This window comes from Saimiri boliviensis, chromosome 3 (assembly GCF_048565385.1).
Source record: "Saimiri boliviensis isolate mSaiBol1 chromosome 3, mSaiBol1.pri, whole genome shotgun sequence".
NCBI classification, from domain to species: domain Eukaryota; kingdom Metazoa; phylum Chordata; class Mammalia; order Primates; family Cebidae; genus Saimiri; species Saimiri boliviensis.
Window position 1 is genome coordinate 130697507 of NC_133451.1, and position 25145 is coordinate 130722651.

The 25145-nt window shown below is 41.1% G+C and overlaps 1 long non-coding RNA gene across 2 annotated transcripts in view; it reads left to right on the plus strand.

Moving 5' to 3' along the window:
* The window catches only part of LOC120367737 (uncharacterized), a 50566-nt gene extending 29975 nt beyond the window's left edge, over positions 1-20591 (plus strand). Inside the window, exons 3-4 of one of the 2 annotated variants that reach the window (XR_012516963.1) lie at positions 1009-1045; positions 19423-20591. This is a non-coding gene — a long non-coding RNA (uncharacterized LOC120367737). Of the gene's footprint in view, positions 1-1008; positions 1659-19422 lie in introns of those variants that run through there. The other variant, XR_005582042.2, reaches the window with a different exon arrangement.
* Positions 20592-25145: the final 4554 nt, after the last annotated feature.

Sequence of the window (25145 nt, forward strand, 5' to 3'; positions counted from 1 at the left end):
TTTTCTGACATCACCATTCCCCACAACTCCACAGCTTGAGACATGCGAGTGGAATCCTCCAGTCTCTTCTACTGAGCCAACAGGAAAAAACAATTCCTTCCCTCATGGTGACAAAAGAAAAAAAAATTCTCAGGTACAAATGTTAGCAGGAAGGAGGCATGACTCATCTATCAAGGATGTTCAGACTTTAGTTTTCAGGGCTTGCGAAGGGCCCAAGTCCAGATACTTGCTTCATTTTCTTTCATAATGAATTTCTCATTGCTGCCCTGTGTTTGCTTTTGTTTAAAAGAAATTACTGTGTTGCTTTTTTATTCTGAGAGATGGCAGGTGTTTTGAATTTTTATTTTTCTTGTGAATAAATGGTAGAATCTATAAATCCAAGGCTCCTCCTGTTCTTTCTCTGCCCTTTGTTCTCAAGGGGAACCTCACTCTGGACAACTTTACCTGGGATTCCAGAAACCACACAGAGGTTCTACCAGCCACCCTAGAGGATTCTCTGAAGGCATCAACTAAATACAATCTCCTCTATGTTATTCTAATAACAACCACAGCCAAAAGTAACTCTGAGAACCATTTTTTAAATGTTAAGCCTCAAAAGATTCTCCCCTCCCTCCAAAAACATTAACATGCAAAAGAGTTAGCAGTCATTAATAACTTTTTTGCTGCGAAATTATTGGCTAATTATAACAATTACTACATTCTTAGCCTATCAGACCATGCTTTGATCATCCAGAGACAAAGATGTTTCTTGGAACCAATCCATGGGGCAACAAACAGAATCTGTTTTGATTGTTCTTTCTGAAAATCATGTTGCCAATCGTGCTCATCCTCATTGCTGACCACTGAGGCCTGGCACAGATCCAGAACAAATGGTTCCAGCATGCTATCAAGCTTCCTTAGAGGATGAGTCCTCGCCTGGCAACTTTCCCTCCAAAACATTCATAAAACCAAATAAGTGCCACATAATTGTATATTCTCTGACACAAAGTTTTCACTCATATCTTTCAGAATCCTGAAAATTCTGCGTATACGGGTCTGCACACATGTAAGTGATAAAAAGCATGTCTCCATTTCATAGCACTCTTCCCTAATAAGATTACATTACGAATTGCCATACTGAGGACAATCTAATAAGATTTCTGTGTAAAGAAGGTAAGAAATACCTATAAAGTTCGAAAAATATTCCCCTTATCTACCACTCAGTTGATATTAATAATTTAAGGCTCTTCCAAACCATATGTGTATCTTTACATTTGAAAATGTAGGCCGGGCGCGGTGGCTCAAGCCTGTAATCCCAGCACTTTGGGAGGCCGAGGCGGGTGGATCACAAGGTCAAGAGATTGAGACCAGGCTGGGCACGGTGGCTCAAGCCTGTAATCCCAGCACTTTGGGAGGCCAAGGCGGGTGGATCATGAGGTCGAGAGATCAAGACCATCCTGGTCAACATGGTGAAACCCCGTCTCTACTAAAAATACAAAAAATTAGCTGGGCATGGTGGCGCTTGCCTGTAATCCCAGCTACTCAGGAGGCTGAGGCAGGAGAATTGCTTGAACCCAGGAGGCGGAGGTTATGGTGAGCCGAGATTGCGCCATTGCACTCCAGCCTGGGTAACAAGAGCGAAACTCCGTCTCAAAAAAAAAAAAGAGATTGAGACCATCCTGGTCAATGTGGTGAAACCCCGTCTCTACTAAAAATACAAAAATTAGCTGGGCATGGTGGCGTGTGCCTGTAATCCCAGCTACTCAGGAAGCTGAGGCAGGAGAATTGCCTGAACCCAGGAGACGGAGGTTGCGGTGAGCCGAAATCGTGCCATTGCACTCCAGCCTGGGTAGCAAGAGCGAAACTCCGTCTCAAAAAATAAAAAGAAAAGAAAATGTCTAGGCATCACCCATCACCACTCAGAAATGTTTAGTTTATATAGGTCAAAGCTTAGTGAACTATTAAAGCCATAAAAGCTTACAGTGGAGTTGTAAAGATTATATTAGTCAATATGATGGACCCTTAAAAATTCACTTTAAAACATACATGCAATCACTTGCCAGTGTATATATTACGTTTGAATCAATTAAATGGTTGATGACTGTTGATGTTTATTATGGCGAAATATTTTCTGACTTCACTGTATTCACTAAATGTACTTGTCATTATGTTGTGGTTTTAAACAATTTGATGGGACAAAATATTGCAGATTTTTATCTCATGATTTTTTCTGTTACAGTTTTGGCACATTCTGTTTGAAGGGAATGGTAATTCAAGTTAGGGGCAGAGTGTAATAAGAACCATCTGTCCTTTTCCCCATCTGAGTCCTTCTGTCATGATTAATTGTTAAAACAACAACAAAAAAAGTGTACCACCTCCTTGCTTGTACTTTGCGAGAGGTTACTAGTCATTCCCTTCTTTTACAATAATGTGCTTAAAATATTACATGCTTAGTTCGCTGTGGCACTGAATATGCAATCTTTGCTATTAGGATACCAAAGCCTTCCAGTAGACTTAGAGAGACAGGTGGAAACCATTCTTGTTAATGTCAGAGTCTAACAAATGGAGAGAATATTTAAATGGTTAGTCAAGAATGCTCCACTTTGTATTAAACACCCTAGATGTTTGCTTCGTGAGGAATCAAAAAGAACTGGGGAAAAGAAATATGTATCATGTACAAATGAGTTTCTAAAGGGTATGAGAAAAACTCTAATATTGCATCAAGTTATATTTATGTTTAACAGAAAATAAGTACCAGCCTGGGCAGTAAAGGGAGACCCTGTATCTACAAAAGATTTTTTTTCTTAAATTACCCAGGTGCGGTGGCATATGCCTGTGGTCCCAACTATTTGGGAAGCTGGGGTAGGAGGATTGCTTGAGCCTGGGAAGGTTGAGGCTGCAGTGAGCCGTGATCATGCCCCACTGCATTCCAGCCTGGGTGTCAGAGTGAGACCCTGTCTCTAAAAAGAAAAAAAAAAGAAAAAAGAAAACAAGTTAAAAACCTAAATGCACACTTCCTAAAGACTTTTAGCGTTACTTAACTTCAGAAGCATTTTTAAGAGAAAGTGAAAAGGACCTGAAGTAGGATTTAATTGTTTGTTGCTTGTTTGTTTGTTTTTGAGACAGAGTCTCACTCTGTCACCTAGGCTGGAGTGCAGTGGCTTAATCTTGGCTCACTGCAACCTTTGCCTCCCAGGTTCAAAAGATTCTCCTGCCTCAGCCTCCTGAGTAGCTGGGACCACAGGTGCCCACCACCATGCCGATGAATTTTTGTATTTTTTTAGTAGAGATGGGGTTTCATCACGTTGGTCAGGCTGGTCTCGACCTCCTGACCTTGTGATCCACCCACCTCAGCCTCCCAAAGTGCTGGAATTATAGGCATGAGCCTCAGCACCCAGCCTAATGCCTAATTGTTTCTTAGAAGAAAATAAATTCTAGAAGGGACCAACGTAAGAGGTAATCTAGGAGATGAAAGATGTGCTCAAAGATGTTGCATTATTAGCCCTAAAGAGGTAGCTCTCAAAAGGATCTACTTTAATTCAAGTGGAAGATTCACCAAGTTAGACTACAATTCTAATTATCATTCCTTTGTAAGTAATGTCTTTTTGGTTTCTTCTCCATCCCAATTTATCTTTTCTATGTTCCATTTCTTCCTTTCTCCAAGTTATGAGTAGTTTTGTCAGTTTTAGCTCATTAAGTCTCACTTCTGCTCTTTAAATTTTCTATTTATATTTAATTTCAATTACTTTTGTTTTTCATTTATAGAAGTTCTGTTTGATTGGCCAGGCGTGGTGGCTCATGCATGTAATCCCAGCACTTTGGGAGGCTGAGTCGGGTGGATCACCTGTGGTCAGGAGGTCAAGACCAGCCTGACCAATGTGATGAAACCCCATCTCTACTAAAAAAATACAAAAATTAGCTGGCATGGTGGAGGATGCCTATAATCCCAGCTACTCGGGAGGCTGAGGCAGGAGAATCTGTTGAACCCAGGAGGCAGAGGTTGCAGTGAGCCGAGATGGCACCATTGCACTCCAGCCTGGGTGACAGAGCAAGACTCCATCTAAAAAAAAAAAAAAAGTTATATTTAATTATTTCTTTCAAACCTATACGTTGTTGTTGTTTTAATAAGTTCTTCATTGTGTTCTCATGCTTTAGAGTCTTTCTATGCCCTTAATCACATTTATGTTTATTTTATACTTCCTATCTAGTCATTCTATTATCTGAATGTCTTAGGAATCCATTCCTCCTATGTCTGCTGGCTCCCAGGCATGCTGAACTGCTTTCTTGTATGCTTTATATTCAGAAATGTGAAAGACCAATTTTTATTGGGATCAGTTTTTCCGACTTAAGGGTTCCTGGCCTATGAAGATAGTATAAATCAACAAACCACCACCTGCTTTTATAAAAGTTCTATTGATACACAAACATGCCCATTTGTTTACACATTGCCTACAGCACCTTTCACTCTACAAAGGCAGGGCTAAATAGCTGCAATAGAGCCTACATGTTCAAAGCTGATAATACTGATTTTCTGACGCTTTACAGAAAATGTTTGGCAACCCCAGCTATAAATTCAAATCCTAAGCCAGATAAGAGCTGATATAAGGTTACGAATTCCAAGGGAGATGATTTTCTTCCAGAAAGGGTCCAAACTGACCAGTTTCTGTGTTGACTGAAAGTGTTAGTGAGAAGAGTTGAGATATATAAAATTCAACCCTTCAAGATTATATATATACACACGCACACATATGTATGTAATCTCATACATACATAGTATATATGTAATACATATATACATACATATATGTATACACACACATATATACATTCTACACATTCATTCAGTGCATAGCTTTTTGAAGGCTCTAAATTTATGGAGAGGTGTTGGTTTTAGCTCTCTATTTTACATGAGCCCAGGACCCACAGTCTCATAATCTGAGGACATTGAAATCCACATCTCTAGATCTTTTTTTTTTTTTTTTTTTTTTTGAGACGGAGTTTCGCTCTTGTTACCCAGGCTGGAGTGCAATGGCGCAATCTTGGCTCACCACAACCTCCGCCTCCTGGGTTCAGGCAATTCTCCTGCCTCAGCCTCCTGAGTAGCTGGGATTACAGGCACGCCCCACCATGCCCAGCTAATTTTTTGTATTTTTAATTGAGACGGGGTTTCACCATGTTGACCAGGATGGTCTCGATCTCTTGACCTCGTGATCCGCCCACCTCGGCCTCCCAAAGTGCTGGGATTACAGGCTTGAGCCACTGCGCCCGGCCACATCTCTAGATCTAACAAAGCATGTTTCACTGTGGCACCAGCACATCTTGCAAAGGATTGCAGCACCCAGAACTCCTGTACTCACCACTCTTCATTTTTGTCCCCTGCTGATATCGCTTAAAAATCAGATATGCTTTAGTTATTTTTCCAGCATTCATAGTGTTTTACGGCAAAATGTTTCTCAAGTTATGTAATATGTCATATTTCTGGGAATTGAAAGTTGTGTAAAAGGTAAGCGGAATCTTGGAGAACTGCAAAATTTTGCCAGAACAATTTTAGAATTTTGAATTAGATAATATCTGTTGAATTATAAACGTGGAAGCTATTTAGGAAAATTGAGAAAGAAGTGAACAATGAGGGAAGTAAAGATGCATACATAACCACAAATGATTGGAATGATTGGCAGCCACATAGCAGAGAGGACTCTGATGTCAGACATGTCTCAATTTGAATCCTAGCTATGTGACCCTTGGAAAAGTTACTTAACTTCTCATAACCTTAACTTTCATATTGATAAAATGGGGATAATAGGTCTGACATGTAGCAAAATCTCAATGACTGTTGGAATCAATGTGAGTGTATTACAATGTGTTAAGATTGTTACTCACTCTCCAGATTACTTCTCTCTTACTTTGAAGGAAGGAAGAACTGTATATATGTGGCATAAACAGCTAATATTTCTCTCTGATTTTAGTCATTGTCATTGTTTCCATGGCAACTACCTTATTCTGAGAAGATGGACTTAGGAATTCCTCCCACCTCAGCCTCCCAAGTAGATGGGACCACAGATGCATGCCACCACACCTGGCTCATTTTTGTATTTTTTTATAGAGAGGGGGTTTTGCCATGCTGCCCATGCTGGTCTCAAATTCCTAAGCTCAAGTGATTCGCCTGCCTCAGCCTCCCAAAGTGCTGGGATTTCAGGCGTGAGCCACCATCCCCAGCCAAGAAAAACAGTTTTTAAAGAATTGCATAAATGAATAAATATTTGAAAAGTTTAAATTTTATTTAATATGCAAGGCTGATGACAAGATACTCTTCCTTATGGTATGAAACTTAATTTATGGTGAACTTTTCTAGATATGTAGGACATTTACTTAGAAGGTGGAGAATAGATTCTAACCCTTCCTTCTCTTCCTTCAAAATAGGATGCTGCCATTAGGCCTCATCATCAGATACTCAAAAGCAGCTATGAGTTCTAAAAGAAAATCTGAATAGAGAGGAACTAGCAAGTCATCTTTGCTCAGGGGTCTTCCAAAATAAAAGTGCAAAGTTATGTGAGTTTATGTGAACGGGTATAATGTGATATTCTCTAAAAGGTCCCCTGACAAAATACATCTTTCCCATCACCATTCTGCCCAGGAATGTGGAATTCTGTTTGCAAATAACTGCATGCATTATTAATGCAAAGCTATAGAACCAAATAGAAAACCCAATGTTGGGTTACATTAATGTGATTTGAGAGCTAATCAATGCTCTTCCTTTTATTCCCTCAATACACATGTGTGTTCTTTCTGTATGTGGAACTTGATTTTAAAAATCTATACAACTTCACAGGTGAAAGACTGACAGTAGTCTCAGTGAAATTAGACTAAGATCTTTCAAAGAAAACAATTTAAAAACATACATATGCATATATATATATACAGTTTGCATATATACAAGTATTATATATATATATAACAATGTAGTTTTAATAAAATTTGGGGTATTTGATATTTTTCAGACATTAAAATAGTAGAATTTGAGAGAGAAAACTATATACATTGTAAGTGTTCGGGGAAAAGTTAACATGAAAGCCAGTGATGTTTTTTCAAGCAATCCTCTTGTTGACCATTTTTGAGTAAGAGGAAGAACACTAATCATCTGCATTTCTTTCAAACAAGAAACAGTGAAGGATTCCAAGAATATGACTGAAATCAGAAATGTGATTTTACTTAGTAATTCTTTTCTAGCCTATGTGGCTTATTTTTCACATTAAAATGGAAGGTGTTGGCTAGTTTGAAGGTAATGAGTTATGTCAATTGATTGTTCATAATCAAATTCCTTGTTCGACCCTTTTTCCTCTTTTCACTACTGCACCTGACTAGTCTTAAAAAATAATATTAATAAATAAAATAAAATGGAAGATGTAGAAGAAACGGAGACATTTATTTTGTTTGGTTTTGAGATGGAGTCTCGTCCTGTCACCCAGGCTGGAGTGCAGTGGCGCCATTTCAGCTCATGGCAACCTCCACCTCCTGGGTTCAAGTGACTCTCCTACTTCAGCCTCCTGAGTAGCTGTGATTACAGACTTGAGCCACCGCCCAGCCAAGACTTTTGTTTTGAACATTAAAATGAGCATTGAAACAGAGCAGCAATGAAGCTACTAATAAGTTGTATTTCTTTTTTTTTTTTTTTTTTTTTGAGACTGAGCCTTGCTCTGTCGCCCAGGCTGGAGTGCAATGGCTAACTCTTGGCTCACGGCAACCTCCCCTCCCGGGTTCAAGCAATTCTCCTGCCTTAGCCTCACAAGTAGGTGGGATTATAGGTGCACATTACCAAGCCCAGCTAATTTTTGTATTTTTAGTAGAGACGGGGTTTCACCATGTCGGTCAGGCTAGTCACGAACTCCTGACCTCGTGATCCGCCCGCCTTGGCTTCCCAAAGTGCTGGGATTTTAAAATCTATACAACTTCACAGGTGAAAGACAGACAGTAGTCTCAATGAAATTAGACTAAGACCTTTTAAAGAAAACAATTTAAAAACATATATATGCATATATATACAGTGAGCCACCGGGCGTGAGCCACCGCGCGTGAGCCACCGCACCCGGCCTGTAAGTTGTATTTCTTTCCCTATACATGTCCTTTTTAGAAAGATTTTAGAAACAATTCTTTTGAAGTGTCTAAAATTTTCCTCATACGTTTTTCTGGTTCCATGTGATCCTTTTACCCTTTTAAATATGAAGAATGCAAATGCATAAGCCACTGAATATCAGTCACTCCATTCTAACCATTGCTCAAACCAATTTTGTTGATTTGAAAAATATTCACTGCTCATCTTGCTATTCATTATTTATTCATCAACTCATTAATAATATATAGTGATAAATTACAAATATCAAAGTTAACACGCTTTGGGCCGTCTTTTGATATTATCCCTGTAAGTACTTAAATAAACAAATAACAACTAAAGCTTTAGGAATGAACTTTCAACAAAAAGAGCCAAGGAAAGTACCAGTCTCTTATTTATTTATTTATTTATTTTTATAGAGACAGGGTTTCACCATGTTGGCCAGGCTGGTTTTGAGGTTCTGACCTCAGGTGATCCACCTGCCTTGGCCTCCTAAAGTGCTGGGATTACAGGCATGAGCCACCACGCTCAGCCTATTTTTATTTTTTACTGATTTTTTTGAGATAGGATTTCACTCTGTCACCCAGTCTGGAGTGCAGTGGCACCATTTCAGCTCACTGCAACCTCTGCTTCCCGGGTTTAAGTGGTCCTTCTGCCTCAGCCTCCCAAGTAGCTGGGACCACAGGCATGTTCCACCCCATCTAGCTAATTTTTGTAGAGAAGTCATCCATGTTGGCCAAGCTGGTCTCGAAGTACTGAGCTCAAGTGATCCTCCTGTCTTGGTCTCCCGAAGTGTTAGGACTACAGACATGAGCCACCATGCCTGGGCTAAGATAATCTTATTTTTTAGAACATGGTGAGCTAAATAATGACTCAGTGGAGCTTTTATTAATTGTGTAAGCCTCTCCTATTTTTGCTTTAGTATCTTCTCTTTTGTTGGTCTTAAAATGAAAGCTTTGAAACGTTGTGTTGTGAAGCCACCCTAACATTTTTGTGAGGTTGAATCTTTGGGAAGTTGAGTCATAAATAGAACTAAACTTACATCAAATGATAATGTCTTGATACAGTCTTATAAACTTTTTTGAGATACAGACCATTTAAAAATGCAATCAGTCTCCTGCTGGGCTCATGACTATTTTCCCAGCACTTTGGAAGGCCGAGGTGGATGGATCCATTGAGCCCAGGAGTTTGAGACCAGCCTGAGCAACAAGGCAAAACCCTGTCTCCAACAACAACAACAAAAAAAACAAAAAAAGTTAGCCAGGCATGGTGGTGCATGCCTGTAGTCTCAACTACTTGGCTGGGTGGGAGGATTGCTTGAGCCTGGAAGGCAGAGGTTGTAGTGAGTCGAGATGGCACCACTGCACTCCAGCCAAATGTTTGACAGGAAATCACAAGCAGCTTTCAAGACTAGTCAAGAGTCAGGTAAGGTGATAAAGAGTTGAGAAACCTCACTTTACACGGTAAAGAGTAAAAAGAAAGAGTGAATGAAATGTGGGGAAACCTTGGGTTTTGGAACTAGGCACCATCACCTGAGTTCAAGTTTCAGTTAATCTTCCTGAGAGTCAATTATCTTACCTAAAAAGGGGGCATAGTTAAATCTTTTACGTTTATGTAAATACACATTCCATCATGATGGCTAGCATATGATAGGTGTTTTAAAATAGGGGCTCATAGTAGGAATAAAAGAAAAATATTAATGCAATTAACATAAAAACTAAAGCCAGTGATCTTAGTTTCAAATCTATGTAACCCTTGCTTTCTAGGCAGCCTGGCAGGGGATAATCAAGAGGTAGCTACTATAAAAATAATGAAGATAGTCTCTGTTAACATTTTAGCTGCTTACAGTGGAATCGGGGATGAGACATCCCCTCCTTCTAACCTCTGGCAGGATCCAGTGGTGGTCCTGTCTCTTTTTGGCAGTGAGTTAAGTTCCACAGAGGTCCAGCTCTCCTTGCACACACTTGGCATTTGTGTAGTCACTCATTGCTCCTGCAAACAAGCGTTGTGCTGTCCCCACTGCTGCTGGTTTCTCTGGTCACTGCCAACCTCTATACCAGCACTGTGATGACTGCTGGTTGCTCACTCCTTCACTCAGTACTGCCAAGCTCTCTCCATCAGGGGAAAGACATCTGCAATTTTCCCAGAGGGAAGCCTTCAGTTTCCACAGTGTTCCTGCTGTTTCAGCTCTCTTTTTTTTTTTTTTTTTTTTTTTTTAATTTGAGACAGAGTCTCTCTCTGTCACCCAGGCTGGAGTGTAGAGGTACAATTTTGGCTTACTGCAACCTCTGCCACCCAGGTCCAAGCGATTCTCGTGCCTCAGCCTCTTGAGTAGCTGGGACTACAGGCGTACGCCACCACGCCCAACTAATAGTTTTTTTGTATTTCTGGGTTTTTGTCATGTTGGCCAGGCTGTTCTTGAACTCTTGACCTCAGGTGATCCGCCCGCCTCCGCCGCCCAAAGTGCTGGAATTACAGGTGTGAGCCACCATGCCAGGCCCAGCTCTATCTTTTAAGTGTTCACTTCTCTTACAAATCATTTTGGCTCAAAGGATTAATGGAGGAGCCCGTACCTGCCCACCATGAACCATGTCCCAGGATACAGTGAAGGGCCAACAGCGTCCCTGGTCTCAAGGTGAGGCAAGTGCAAGTATTTTCTGAAAGGTGGGCTGAGGACTCATTGGGCCTCAAGGTTATAAGGAGACAGAGGAGAAAAATACAGGACTGAGGCTGGCTTTCACAGCTGAGGGTGTGTGAGGTGAGGGTGATGAGATTTTTCCAGCAGAGGCCAAACCTCAGGGTTCCAGGTTTTTTTCTGCTGTTTTCTGGCTGTATTCCTCTCCCTACAATTTCTTTGCCATAGTCAGTATTCAGCTATGTTACATACACTTCTTTTTTTTTTTTTTTTTTTTTTTTTTTTTGAGACAGAGTCTTACTCTGTTGCCCAGGCTAGAGTGCAGTGGTACAATCTTAGCTCATTGAAGCCTTGACCTCCTGAACTCAGGTGATCCTCCCACCTCAGCCTCCCAAGTAGCTGGAACTATAGGTGCGTGCAACCACACCCAGCTAATTTTTACATTTTTTTCTAAAGATGGGATTTTGCCATGTTGCCTGGGCTGGTCTTGAAGTCCTGGGCTCAAGCGATCTGCCTGCCTTGACCTCCCAAAGTGCTGGCACTACCGGCATGAGCCATGGCACCCAGCCTATGCTATGTATACTTAATACTACTATGAATGGGAATTTAGAAGTAGAATTTACATAAGGTTAAGCTATCTCACAAATAGGGTTTATGGCCTTTAGCTTGCTTTGTACAGGATTAAACACCAGGCTGACACTGTGATCTCCATCTCTCTGGTCACCCCAAAGCCCCTCAGATTTTTAAGGGTTAACCATACCTCCATCCCCCCACAACTATCAGATAATGCTTTATCTTCCTAGAGTACACCATCCTTACTATCCCATGTTCAGGCCCCCATTGTTACTAACACTCTTCCAGCGTCTGGGAGAAGAAACATTTTTCTTGTGTAGTCACCAGCTCTAAACATGAGACTTTCTGGCTCCACTGACAGTAGATCACATCTTCCTTAGCAGCCAGGTCCAGGGCTGCCACTCTAGGCTGAGCTCCACTTCAGTTCCTGATGTTGGCAGCAAGTACAATGACCCCATTTGGAACTTAGTATTAACTCTCTTTATTGGACTGGCTGGGAAGCAGTGCCCACCTCCCCACTAGGCCTCTGAATCCGCGTCCCTCTTTGTCCAATCCTGGTAATTGAACTCCTCACTAAAGTTCTCATTTCTGGAGTCAGTTTTCTTATCTGTCCCAGCCGGTAAAATTGGAAATCTGTCTTGGTTCCTATTCTGGAAACCTCAGAATATATTAGAATCCTACTGGAAATTCACATGGCTTACCCAATGGCTCGTGCTCTGCAAACAACAGTCAGGCCTGCAGGAGTCCTGGAAACCCTGTCTAGGGTAAGACTCACTGTTCCATGTCCTGGCGGTCCGGTGGGACTTCTGTGGCTTTGCATTAGAGCTGCATATGCCTCCACATGACTGGAAAACACTCTTGGCCGGACGCTGTGGCTCGCGCCTGTAATCCCAGCACTTTGAGAGGCCAAGGTGGGCAGATCACAAGGTGAAGAGATCGAGACTATCCTGGCCAACATGGTGAAACCCCGTCTCTTTTAAAAATACAAAAATTAGCCAAGTGTGGTGGTGCACACCTGTAATCCCAGCTACTTGGGAGGCTGAGGCAGGAGAATCACTTGAACCCAGGAGGCGGAGGTTGCAGTGAGCCAAGATCACGCCACTGCACTCCAACCCAACCACAGAGAGACTCTGTCTCAAACAAACAAAAACACTCTTGTGCTTGGTCCCTGTGCTCTCTCTCATCCCAAAGAATCGTGAGGTCAGCCCCTAGAGGCAAGCACAGTCCCCTGAATATCCACATCCCTTTCATGAGGAAGGACAGCAGGCTCCAGGCCCCTGCCTCATCTTTTAGGAGTCAGCCTGCCATATCTCATCAATTAATCCTTTGATGTTCTTCCCTTCCTGTTCAGACATTATCGCCCTTTCAATACCCCAGGGATCTCTTCACAAAACTCATCTGCATTTTAAAATTTACTCAGCCTGGGTGTGGTAGCTCACACCTGTAATCCTAGCACTTTGGTAGGCTAAGGCTGGTAGATCCCTTGAGCTCAGGATTTTGAGATCAGCCTGGGCAAAATAGCAAGACCCTGTCTTACAAAAAATTAAAAAATTATCTGGGTTTGGTGACACACACCTGTAATTCAGCTACTCGGGAGGCTGAGGCCATAGGACAGCTTGAGCCCAGGAGATGGAGCCTGCAGTGAGACACGTTTGTGCCATTGCACTCCAGCCTGGGTGACAGCGAGACTCTGTCTCAAAAAGTAAATGAATAAATTAAATAAAATAAACTCTACCCACTTCTACAGTATATTAAAAATATTTGACCCCCCATATTCTATCACTCTGAGATTCACATTCATATTTTAGGATACAGAACCTTAGAAAATTTGCTCTCTGGGGTCTGGGACAAAAAATAGACTTCAACCCCTAGCCTCGTATAGAGTCCTATGGCACAGGGAAATGTCACCTCATATTATCTTTGCAGCTCCTGTGGATCTAACCACCAGCATGCTTCAACTTGTGCTATTGTCTTTTCTGTTTTTGTTCATTTTAGTAAGCTGTCCTATGATATATGTCTACATTCCTGCTGCACACTTTAGAATTTAAGCTCTCATGGATTGTGTCTATGTTCAAGGTGAATTATTTTGTAAAGTACCTATCATAATGACATTTGCATTTTAACTACTGTATTTTCATTATAATAATTATTCTAAAATTAAAGTGGGAAGGCAAATTAAAGTTATTATATGCCATTTGTGGATCAGTATTTTCCTTTCGTAAAACTGTAAAGATAATGGGTATATAAGTGCTTTGCAAAATATCTTTGTTATTATTATTACAGTTATTCCTGTATTATTACATTTTCATAAATGTGCCAGTTAAAATAAATAAGATATCTTGTTCTTAATATTGTAATTATGCTTTTTTTTTTTTTTTTTTTTGAGACAGAGTTTCACTTTTGTTACCCAGGCTGGAGTGCAATGGCGTGATCTTGGCTCACCGCAACCTCTGCCTCCTGGGTTCAGGCAATTCTCCTGCCTCAGCCTCCTGAGTAGCTGGGATTACAGGCACACGCCACCATGCCCAGCTAATTTTTTGCACCTTCAGTAGAGACGGGGTTTCACCATGTTGACCAGGATGGTCTCAATCTCTTGACCTCGTGATCCACCCGCCTCGGCCTCCCAAAGTGCTGGGATTACAGGCTTGAGCCACCGTGCCCGGCCAATTATGCTTTTAAATAGAAGTAAGCCACTTTTATCCATGCTTCCATTATTTCTTTAGTAGCTGTTTATGTTCTTTCTTTTCCTATAATAGCTGAGAATTTCTAGACTGATAGTCATGGAACCATACGCCTTTTAAAGGAGACTTCAGAGCTCCTATCTATTTCTTTGCCTTTAGGCAGAGTTGCCCTTAAACCTATTCAGACAGATGAAGATGTACGCAATTGAAAAAATATAATGTGAATGTTTTCCCGATTATAAAAATGACGTACATTTTTTAAAAGAAGTCCCATATCTTCCCTTCATTCAATGTCAAATACTTCTGGCTTAACAATATAAACACTCAATGATCAAGGGCAAAACAAAACAATATATAACCAAAAACTATTTCTTTTGCTAGTACTTGGCATAAAAATTGCCCATTGCAATTTAATATTACTGTTCTTTGTGATGGATTTTCTGTCCCCTTTCACTCTAGTTGGCTTCTGCCTGCAGACATGACATTTAGAAAATAACACTGTTAAAAAATGTTCAGAACAACATTAACAAGAATTTTAAAGAAAAAAAATAAGCCCAGCAAATACAATTGCTATTTCCCAGCCTAGTGCAGTGGCTCATGTCTGAGAATCTCAGCATTTAGGAGACCTAAATGGGTAGATCACTTTAGCCCAGGTGTTCAAGACCAGCCTGGGCAACATGGTGAAAGCTCGTCTCTCTACAAAAAAATACAAAAATTAGCCAGGCATAGTGGCATGCAGCTCTGGTCTCAGCTACTTGGGAAGCTGAGGTGGGAGGATTGATTGAGCCTGGGAGGTCGAGGTTGCAGTGAGCCAAGATCTCACCATTGTACTCCAGCTATAGAGACCCTGTCTCAAACAAACAAACAAACAATTTACAATTGCCATTTTTTACTTTACTATCCTGTAGTTACTAATACATGTGCTGATTTTAAAAATTATAATAATATACTCAATTTTTTTATATATTACATTATAAATATTTCTATATTCTGACATGCTGCTGCTGTCTTTCACCTTAATACATTTATAATATTTTATTTGCTGAATATTACTTATGGTTTATATTCTATTATTATTAATGAGGCAATAAGCATGTTTATTCACACCGTTTCTGCAATTGAAATGTCTCTTTATCAAAATTTTCAAAAATGAACATTTTCAAGACTCGATCTATGGTTTCAAATTACTTTTCCAAGTGATTCTTCTGATTTCTCTACCATCAGCCACGCATGAGTGCTCTAGCACTGTATGTTTCCGTGATTTTAATTTGTACTAAATTTGGAATAGGTGTCTTTGATGTAATTAATCTTTTGGGAACCAAATGGAGAAAAATGTACTGTAGCTGCTGCACACATTAGATTATAAAAAACTCAGATTAATTTCAGACTATTAGACAATGATCTAAAGTCTCATATCAGATGATCAGTTACCAGATATAGTAAAAGGGCAGTCACGAAATGAGAGCTACTGTTCCTTGCCTGCTAACTGTCCCATCTGGCCCCCTTGCTTTAGAGGCCCTTTGATAAAAACTGAATGTATGTATTTTTAAATTGACAATGTGCATTTCGAAAAAACTGAACATTTTAATGACATTTCTCTCTTTTCTGATTTAATTGTATATCTCTCTTGCTGAAAAAAGCTTCACTGGCTCCCATTGTCCATAGATAAATTCCAAATCCTAAATCCTGGGTCTAAGGCAATAGAAAAAATACACAGAATGGCAGTACCCCGACAGAGGGATAAGGTGGGCAATCAATCAGGGGACCTGTGTTCAAGTCCCATCACTGTGCTAATCTTTAACCTTTCAGTTTGTTTATCTGTGCAATGAGAAGAATAGTATCTATTTTACAAAGCTGTTTAGAAGATCACATGAAAATTCATTTGAAGAAGCTCAGCACAGAATGAACGTCCTCCTTCATGTGAATTCCTTTCTTTCTTTCCTCCTTAGTCTGGGCTCAGCCTTTGTTACTCCAGCCCATGGATCCCCACCCCACTTGTTGCTTTTCTTTTTCTGTACCTCTGCTCATTCTATTTTCTCTATCAAATTCTCGTTCTTCACATCTTCAAAATCTCGTGGAAGATCTACATAGGAAGCCTTTTCAGCTTGATCTCTCCTACTAAAACAAACTTCTCATGCACTACCACCGCCTTTTAGCATTTATCATAATTTGCTGCCTGCAAGAGCCATGCCCTTTGGAACTGAGGTCCATGCCTGATGTTCTTTGTATCCCTATGGCACTCTGACATAATACCTGGCACAAAATAAGCAACTGTTTATCATTGTTTTACTTAATTCTATCTTATACTTCATGCTTTTTTCTATTGCTCTCCCTCCTCTTCTTGCACTGACATTCCACACTGAACACATCCACCATGAACAGTAGAGGTGGAAGATTGTGAACTTCCCCTACCCTCCAAACAGGCATACAAAAATTTGAATAAGTAAATGACATGATACTTTTAAGGAAAGCGGGGAAGAGAACAAGTCTGTCAAAGAAACAGTGTTTGCATGACTAAATCTGTCTGTTTTGGGATGTAAGCCAAAGTCAGGGGTCCAAGACTATTTCCATTCTATTGCATTCCGTCTATTATTTATATAGTGCATATTGCTGTAGTCTCTAAGCACTTTCAAATGAAATACAACATACCTTTGGGAGCGAAAAAGGAAATGAGGAACGGCGAGGAGGGGAGGTGTTGGAACTTTGGTTATCATTTCGAGCATGGTAAGGTCTGAAGCCGAGACAAGTGGCTCCTCCTCTGTCTGACACAGGTGTGAATAACATATTGCTCAATATCTGTGGCATACATTTACATTGTGATTTGAAAGCCAAGCTTTACAGTAAAAGCTTTCTTTATCCTTTGCTTTAAAAACACACAATACTCAAGGGAGAAGGACTCCCTACTTCCCTAGTATCCACCCTGAAATTCAAAATCCGATCAGAACATAATTGCTACCAATGTTCACGACATCAACCTCACTCTTCATGTTTTTGTTTTTCACTTTTTCTATTTATTTATTTATTTTTGAGACAGTGTCTTACTCTGTCACCCAGGCTGGAGTGCAGTGGCATGATCTTGTCTCATTGCAGCCTCAACTTCCTGGGCTCAAGTGATCCTCCTGCCTCAGTTCCTCAAGTAGCTGGGACTACAGGGGCACACCACCATGTCCAGCTAATTTTCGTATTAATGTTATTGTTATTCTTTTTTTGAGAGGCGGGGTTTTGCCCCATTGCCCAGGCTGGTCTCAAACTCCTGAACTCAAGTGATCTGCCTGCTTTGCCTCAGCCTTCCAAAGTGCTGGGAATAGAACGGTGAGCCACTGCACCCAGCCTGTTTTTCATTTTCTTAAAGTTCTTATGCCAACAGGGACTACAAATGCTAAAAGCTTCTGCATGCTGAGTTTTACTCATATGGTTCACTTTCCCATGACATCTGTAAATTCTTAACATACAGAGGAAAAGAAAAGAGTCAGGTGGTGTCCTTGAACACTTAGAGAGCACCTTGTGTCTCTCCAGGCAGCGCCACAGATTCATAGATGGTAGAGGTTAAACACATGCTTTTCCTCTCACTGAATTCTTCAGATAGTTCCTTATAACCTGCTCTTACTAAGGAGGTCTAAGGAAGACCTGAGATCTCTCCAGAAATAGAAAAGTATCCAAACGCTTTGACATCAGACTCCAATATTTCTGATAGCTTTAAAGGACGTTTTTAGGACAGGCAGGGGGCCTTGATAAGGCTTTATACTTGTAAGTCATGCAGACTTCCCTGCAGAAGCTTCAGACAGGGGGAGTAAGTTAAATACAGCTGCTTCAGCCTAGGGTGCTCAATATTGTCTTTAATGATTAAAAATGCTGACTCCAGTGGGAGCAGAGCACATGCTGCAGAGATTATTATGGTTTGAAGCATTTTCTATGTGAGTGGCAGGGGCAGGGTGGGAGGAGTTGGGGAGGAAGACCATGAAAGATGTCAGTGGATTGAGCAGCTTAGCTGGTAAAGGACAGAGGCCGGTGGGAGAAGGTCTGGGAAGGGCATGGCTGCTGTCCTCTGGAGCAAAGTTTTAAAATCTGAAGTCTCGGCTGGACACAGTGGCTTATACCTGTAATCTCAGCATTTTGGGAAGACGGATCATGAGGTCAGAAGTTCGAGACCAGCCTGGCCAACACTGTGAAACGCTGTCTCTACTAAAAATAGAAAAATTAGCTGGGCGTGGTGGTACATGCATGTAATCCTACCTACTCAGGAGGCTGAGGCAGGAGACTCACTAGAACCTAAGAGGCAGAGGTTCCAGTGAGCCAAGACCGTGCCATTGCATTCCCGCCTGGGCAACAGAGTGAGACGCCCATCTCAAAACAAAACGAAACAAAAAACAAAACTGAAGTCTCAAGTTGTTTTCCATTCTGTATGTAGCACCCACCGTCCAGTGAAGAATGTTAAAGACAGTGGCTTTCTGCTAGCAGTGCGCTGAGAGATAGGAGGGAAGCACGTGTCTGTGCTCTGAAGGGAAGTGGACTAGAGAGAGGTGTGAGCATGAGAGGCAACTGAGGAAAAGGCTCGCAGTTGGTGGGGAGTGAGAGGGGACAGTGGCAGCCAAAAGGGGCCTGTGGAACTTGTCAATGTGATCCCTGGCTTCTCAGAAATCCTAGGAGTTAGGGTTACATTTCCTGCATCTGTGCAAGACGGAGGAAGAGAGATCGTTATGATAGGATTTTTAAGGAAAGACTTGAGCTGGAATAATGATAAACTAATTGGAATTTAAAAATTGCCAAAATAGTCTGGGAAAGGTGGTTCACTCCTGTAATCCCAGCACTTTGGGAGGCCAAAGCGGGAGGTTCACCTGAGGACAGGAGTTCAAGAACAGTCTGGGCAGCATAGTGAGATCCTGTCTCTACAAAAATTTAAAAAATTAACCAGGTGTGGTGGCATGCACCTGTAGTTCCCGCTATTCAGAGGCTGAGGAGTGAGGCAGGAAGACTGCTCGAGTCCAGGAGTTCGGAGACTGCAGTGAGCCGTGATGGCACCACTGTACTCCAGCCTGGGCAACAGAACAAGACTCCATCCCTTAATAAAAGAATTGCTGAAATATGGATTTCTTTCTTGTCTTTTCTCTCTCTCTCTCTCTGTCTTTTTTTTGAGACGAAGTCTCACTCTGTTGACAGGCTGAAGTGCAGTGGTGTGATCTGGGCTCACTGCAACCTCCACCTCCCAGGTTCATGCAATTCTCCTACCTCAGTCTCCCAAGTAGCTGGGACTACAGGCGCACACCACCATGGCCCAGCTAATTTTTTTGTATTTTAGTAGAGACAAGGTTTCACCATGTTACCCAGGCTGGTCGTGAACTCCTGGGCTCAGGCAATCCGCCTACCTCTGCCTCCCAAAGTGCTGGGATTACAGGCTTGAGCCACTGCCCTGGCTAGTTTTGTTTTTTTTTTTTTTTCTTTTTTGACAGGTCTCGCTGTGTTGCCCAGGCAGGTCTATTCCTGGACTCAAGCAATCCTCCCACCTCAGCCTCTCAAAGTGCTGAGATTACAGGTATGAACCACTGTAGTCAGGCTTGGATTTGTTTCTAATTGAAGGAAAGAAAGAAAAAAGGAGGTAAGAAAAGAGAGGCAAGAAGAAGGGAGAGAAGGAGGAAGGAAGGTAAATCTCTGCCAACCTTATTCCTGTGCCATCCATGGATGGATTCAGTCGGCTTAGAATGGATCCTGGAGAGTGGATTAGTAAGGTTCATATCTCCCAGGAATGACTTTAAATGATGGGGCAGTGGAAGGGAACTCAGAAATGAAACACATTGAGTTTTCAGGAACCACCAAAGGATCCTGGGAGAGACCTAAAATAGGAAGGCGTGGGCTAGGGAAACCCAAGAATGTGAGTGTGGGGTTCATGGCTAGGGCCCCCACCGGCCCACAGCCATCCTTGTATTCTCCTAGGTGTTATTTTGCATTCGTAACTCAATATATTACCGATCCATTTATGCTTGTATTTTAAAAGAGTGAGCATCGTGTAGATACTATTTAACACGAAAGAATGAACCAAGAAAAGCTAGGGGCCATGCAATTTGGTATGTACTCGATGCTGTCACTCAAATAACATTTTAAAAAACAGTCTTGAGTTAATCCCGTGAGGATAGATAGCAGCATCACTACTCCATCTACAGAAGAGAAGATGGAGGCTCAGGGGAGCCAAGTTCTGACAGCAAAACTTCTCACCATTTCAGTCGGCTTTACCGTGTGCAACTGGCTAGTTGCAGAATTTGTGGCATCTAAGCAGATAAATCTTTTATCGTGTGCAGGGGTATGTTGGTTGTTTTGTTTGTGTGTTTTGTTTTTGTTTCTGTTTTCCAGGGTCTACTTCACCCATGGAGCATGGAACATGCTGCTGTAGCTGATTGTCACTATGCAGGAATGTAGGTCCAGGTCCAGGTCTTCCAATTTTCTAAGAGAATCCAGACATTTCTGTTTGCACACAAGGTCTGATATTTTGATGATGTTGGTTCATCTAGAACAAAAAATCAAAACATTGTGCAAACTAGGTTCACTGGCCGTCAGTGTGAGATGTCTGCTTTAGCTCTGTGTACTTGGCCTGGAGACCTCGTCTCTTCCGTCTACTTCCCTCCATCTGAAGCATTTGCACTTTTGGCGGGGGGAGGGGGGGTGGCGGGGCGGGGATGGGGGGGAATCTTGCAAATGAAAGATGGCAAGGGAAACTTGTTTTGTTTTTTGTTTTTGTTTTTTTTTTTAGCATCTAGAATTTTGGTGAGCTTGAGAGTAGGTAGCTGGAGGGCGTGGGGGCAGGGGAAGGAAGAGCAAGGAAGGAGGGGTAGACGCCATGTACATACAGGAGCTGCCTGCGAAGGAGAGGCAATGAAAGCAGAGGAGCTGACAGCACTCTTAGTAAATATTAAACAGTAATGAAACAGGGAATAACAGGCCACAAAGAACCTGCGATAAGAATGCCAGTCGTTTACTGTATTTCAGCATGCAGCTGGGTACCAGAGCTTAACACGTCTTCTGACATTGCAGTTTTACTATGCTAGGAGCAAAAACCTGAGTAATAAATAAAGAGCAAATGTTTTTGCTATTAAAGAAATAAATGAATGGTAGAATGAGAATGACAAAAGAATAAAAGAAAGAAATTCTATTTCCATTGTTCTAAATAGATGTTGCATGTCATGACAGATAAGAGTTCATTAATTAGCAGCAAGAGATTTTGGAAATAGCCATAGTATAAACGGTCTCTGCTTTGCATTTGGTAATGAAAGTGCTTTGAATGTGACGCTTTAGTAATTCAGACACAATATTTCTTAGTTCCTATTGTGTACGAAGTACCAGGCACTGTGGAGAGAGGCATGGGAAACGGTGGATGTAATCCTTTCTTCTGAGCAGTTTACAGTCTAAGTGGTGTTAGATTTTCAAGAAGGACGAAGCTCCCGCCAAAAGCCCATGTCAAATTTTAAACAATTTCAAGCAATAAAAAAGCTATGTGTTAGATACCTTCTCCAGAAAACATATCACTTTGCATTCATCTGAACATAATTCAAACCACATTTGCTAAAACTCCGGTTACTCTTTTATACTGCCACTTTGCTTTTATGCTTCTGTAAGAAAATGCAAAGAGCAGCACTTTTTGGAAACATCTTTTAGTTTTTTTATAATTTTTTTTTAAAGAGATGAGTTCTTGCTCTGTCACCCGATCTAGCATGCTGTGGTATAATCGTAATTCACTGAAGCCTTGAACTCCTGGGCTCAAGTGATCCACTCACCTCAGCCTCCTGAGTAGCTGTGACTACAGGCATACACCATGGCTAATTTTTTATGTTTTGTAGAGATGGGGTTTAGTCATGTTACCTAGGCTGGTCTCGAAATCCTGGGGTGCAAACAGTCCTCCTGCCTCAGCCTCATGAAGTACTGGGGTTACAGGTGTGAGCTGTCATGTCTGGCTATATTTAAAATTTTAAATAATAAAATGCTATTTATATTTATCTAATCTTAAGGCTCTCTGAGTCTGGCCTGTTACTGGATATGGTGATCCTTACTCCTAACCCATCCCCCTTTCTTCCCCCTCCCTTCTTTTTATATTATACTCATACTACAATGAATTTCAGACATAGTTATTAAAAATGTTACTACACCTCTTTTCCCATTCTTTTCCCTTTCAATACCACAGGCCTATGCTCAAGGTAGGGAGTCACACCTGTCCACTTCTCAAGCCTGACAGTAGTTATCAGGAAGCACATTTCAAAAATAATAGAACAGTGGCAGTACCACCCAGTGAGAAGAATAAATTTCAAATGCTGTCAAAATAAAGGCTGGTTTGATTAATGCCAGCATTCACTTTATTTTCATGGCTTCCCCTGCAGGGCCAAAAAGAGCAGCCAGGGCCAGAGAATATGTGTTGACATTAAAAGACACCTTTTAGCAATGCACATTTTTAAAAGTAACATCTAAGTTACTTGACATGTTATTCAGAGATTGCCTTATATCTATCAAAAAGTGTTAAGGCTCATTTCCTACCAAGATATCTCCAATGCCAATTTTTTTTCTCTCTTTTCTGTGACAGCTACAATATCAGTGATGTAATGCAGTATATATTTGGACTCTCTATGACATCTGTGGAAGTCAAATCCTATTTTCCAGCCAGACACAAAAATCATATAGCTTTTAACTCATTTTTAAGTGGATTCTAACCTTGTATGAAAAATTGAGAACAGGTCATCAATATTCTTAAAGAATCATAAACGCTCAGAACATTCTAAAGAGTAGGTACCTTCAAGAAAAGTTGATGGGACATCCTAAGCTACAATCAAACAAGTGACTGTATTTAAAATTATTTGGTTTGGCCAGGCGCAGTGGCTCACACCTGTAATTCCAGCACTTTGGGAGGCCGAGGCAGGCGGATCACGAGGTCAAGAGATCGAGATCATCCTGGCCAACATGGTGAAACCCCATCTCTACTAAAAATACAAAACTTAGCTAGGCGTGGTGTCGTTCGCCTGTAGTCCCAGCTACTTGGGAGGCTGAGGCAGGAGAATTGCTTGAACCCAGGAGGTGTAGGTTGCAGTGAGCCAAGAGCGCACCAAGAGCGCACCACTGTACTCTAGCCTGGCGCCTGGCGATAGAGACTCTGTCTCAAAAAAAAAAAAAAAAAAATCACTTGGTTTGCCAAAATAGCTAGAAGAGAGGCTTTGAAATGTTTCCAAGCAAAAACAAGTGTTTGAGGTGATGGATATCCTAAATATACTGATTTGATCATTACATGTTATCTGTGTATATCAAAAGAAGTACCCCATAAATATATACCAGTATTATGTATCAATAAAAATGTTTTAAAAAATCACTTGGTTTGCATTCTATCCCTTAATCTTTGTGAATCTTGATATCATCCGTATGTTTCAGACTACTTTCTTACATCTTCTCAACCATTTTCAAAGCTATTGTGGTGCTTTTAGGAAACCAATAAAACAGTTCTTAGACTTGTGTGCAGTGAAAGAACAGAAAAATATGAGAGTTTAATTGGTCCAGCTGGAACTTCTTGTTTATTTACATAAAAATAATAAGCTAATCTGTGTCGAAGGTAAAATCCATTGAAATGTCACAAACTGATGTTGCTTTATCTTTCTCAACAGTGTTTCCTTAGAAATCTCTATCATCTTTTTGTCAGTTTACAATAGTCAGAAAATTCTTTCATTTATTTCTGTGAAAAGCAGTAATTGATAATATTTAATAAATATAAGTGTATCCAACATAACCTGAACATTTGACATCTGTATCTTAAGTCATTCGAATTACATTATGTCAACTAAAAGCCTATGTTTTATACTCTGATTTTTAAAAATATTTTAACTTCATATCATTTAGTAAATTGTCTCAGGTTTTAAAAAATAATAATTATTAAGCCTAGGGTGGTGTCACATATCTGTAATGCCAGCTAACTCTGGAGGCTGAGGCAGGAGGATCACTTGAGCCTAGGAGTTAGAGTCCAACCTGAACAACATAAGGACACCCTCAAAAAAAAAAAAGTGGAAGGAGGGAATAAAAAAATATTGGTTATCATTGTAAACAACTTTCTTAGACAATATCATCATAAGCAAACTGATAGGCATTTTCAGTTCTGGATCCTTGTGTGTATTGAATGTGTAAGGAAAAACCCTGTGAAGCTTCCCCTCCCCCTTTCTCGTGGCTCGGTGGCTGTAGGTTACGTCCATGTGGCTCTAAGCCAAAAGAAATGCCTATGGAAAGGCTGTTCTCAACAGAGGGCTGTCTGCCTTTTTGAAAGACGAGAAGACAAAGCCTAACACAGTGCAACTTCTTCAGAACATTTTCCAGGGAACTGAACATTTTGAATGTTGTACGTGGGAAAACATGCGCCGTGAGAGCCGCACAATGACGGCATTTCACTGTACTTGCCCTCGCCAGGCATTCCAGCGCGCCCTGCCTACAAGGCTAACAAACGGGCTTGAACAGGAGATAGCACAGGCTCAGGAAAGCTCTCCTACCCCACCCCCTTTTGTGCTTACACAAAACACTCAATTATTTCCTTCTGAAACAGAGGCCAGGTCTGTTCTCAAATACCAAGCTTTGGAAGAGGTATGATTATTTAAGCGAGTTCAGGAGGCCTAGAGAAGGGCAAAACAGTACCTTTATAGACTGCAAAACCACCGAACGCATGAACAATAATCTCTGAAGGAAGGTAAGCACATCAGCACCGGGTAAGTATCCTTGTCTCTAAAGGCTGGGAGCAGGAGCTGTTTTACTCTGCCTCTTTGTGCTTTCTCTATTATATGCTATTCTGTTACATGCTAACATACCGTGGTTCACATGTTTGAAACCCCGTCTTCTTATTCATTTAGATTTATTTCAGATTATACAGAATCTCAGGCCACTGAGGACCAGGTAGCAGGGCAGGCCATTCTCTTTGCCTTTCTTCTATTGTGCTATGAAGACCCCAGAGGCAGTGCTCTCCAAAGAACTGGGACTGAGCAACCTTACTGTCCACTACAGGCTCCAGCCTGGTTACTTTTCTGCAGAGTTTGCTTGGTACAGCACAGGAAATTCTGTTTCTCTGGGGTTTTCAGTTATCTAAGAGCATCTTGGTATTTTTCAGATTACCAAGACTCTGTGGCAATGTGACTGTGACTCAAGAGATAAAGCAGCCAAGATAGAGGATGGCTGA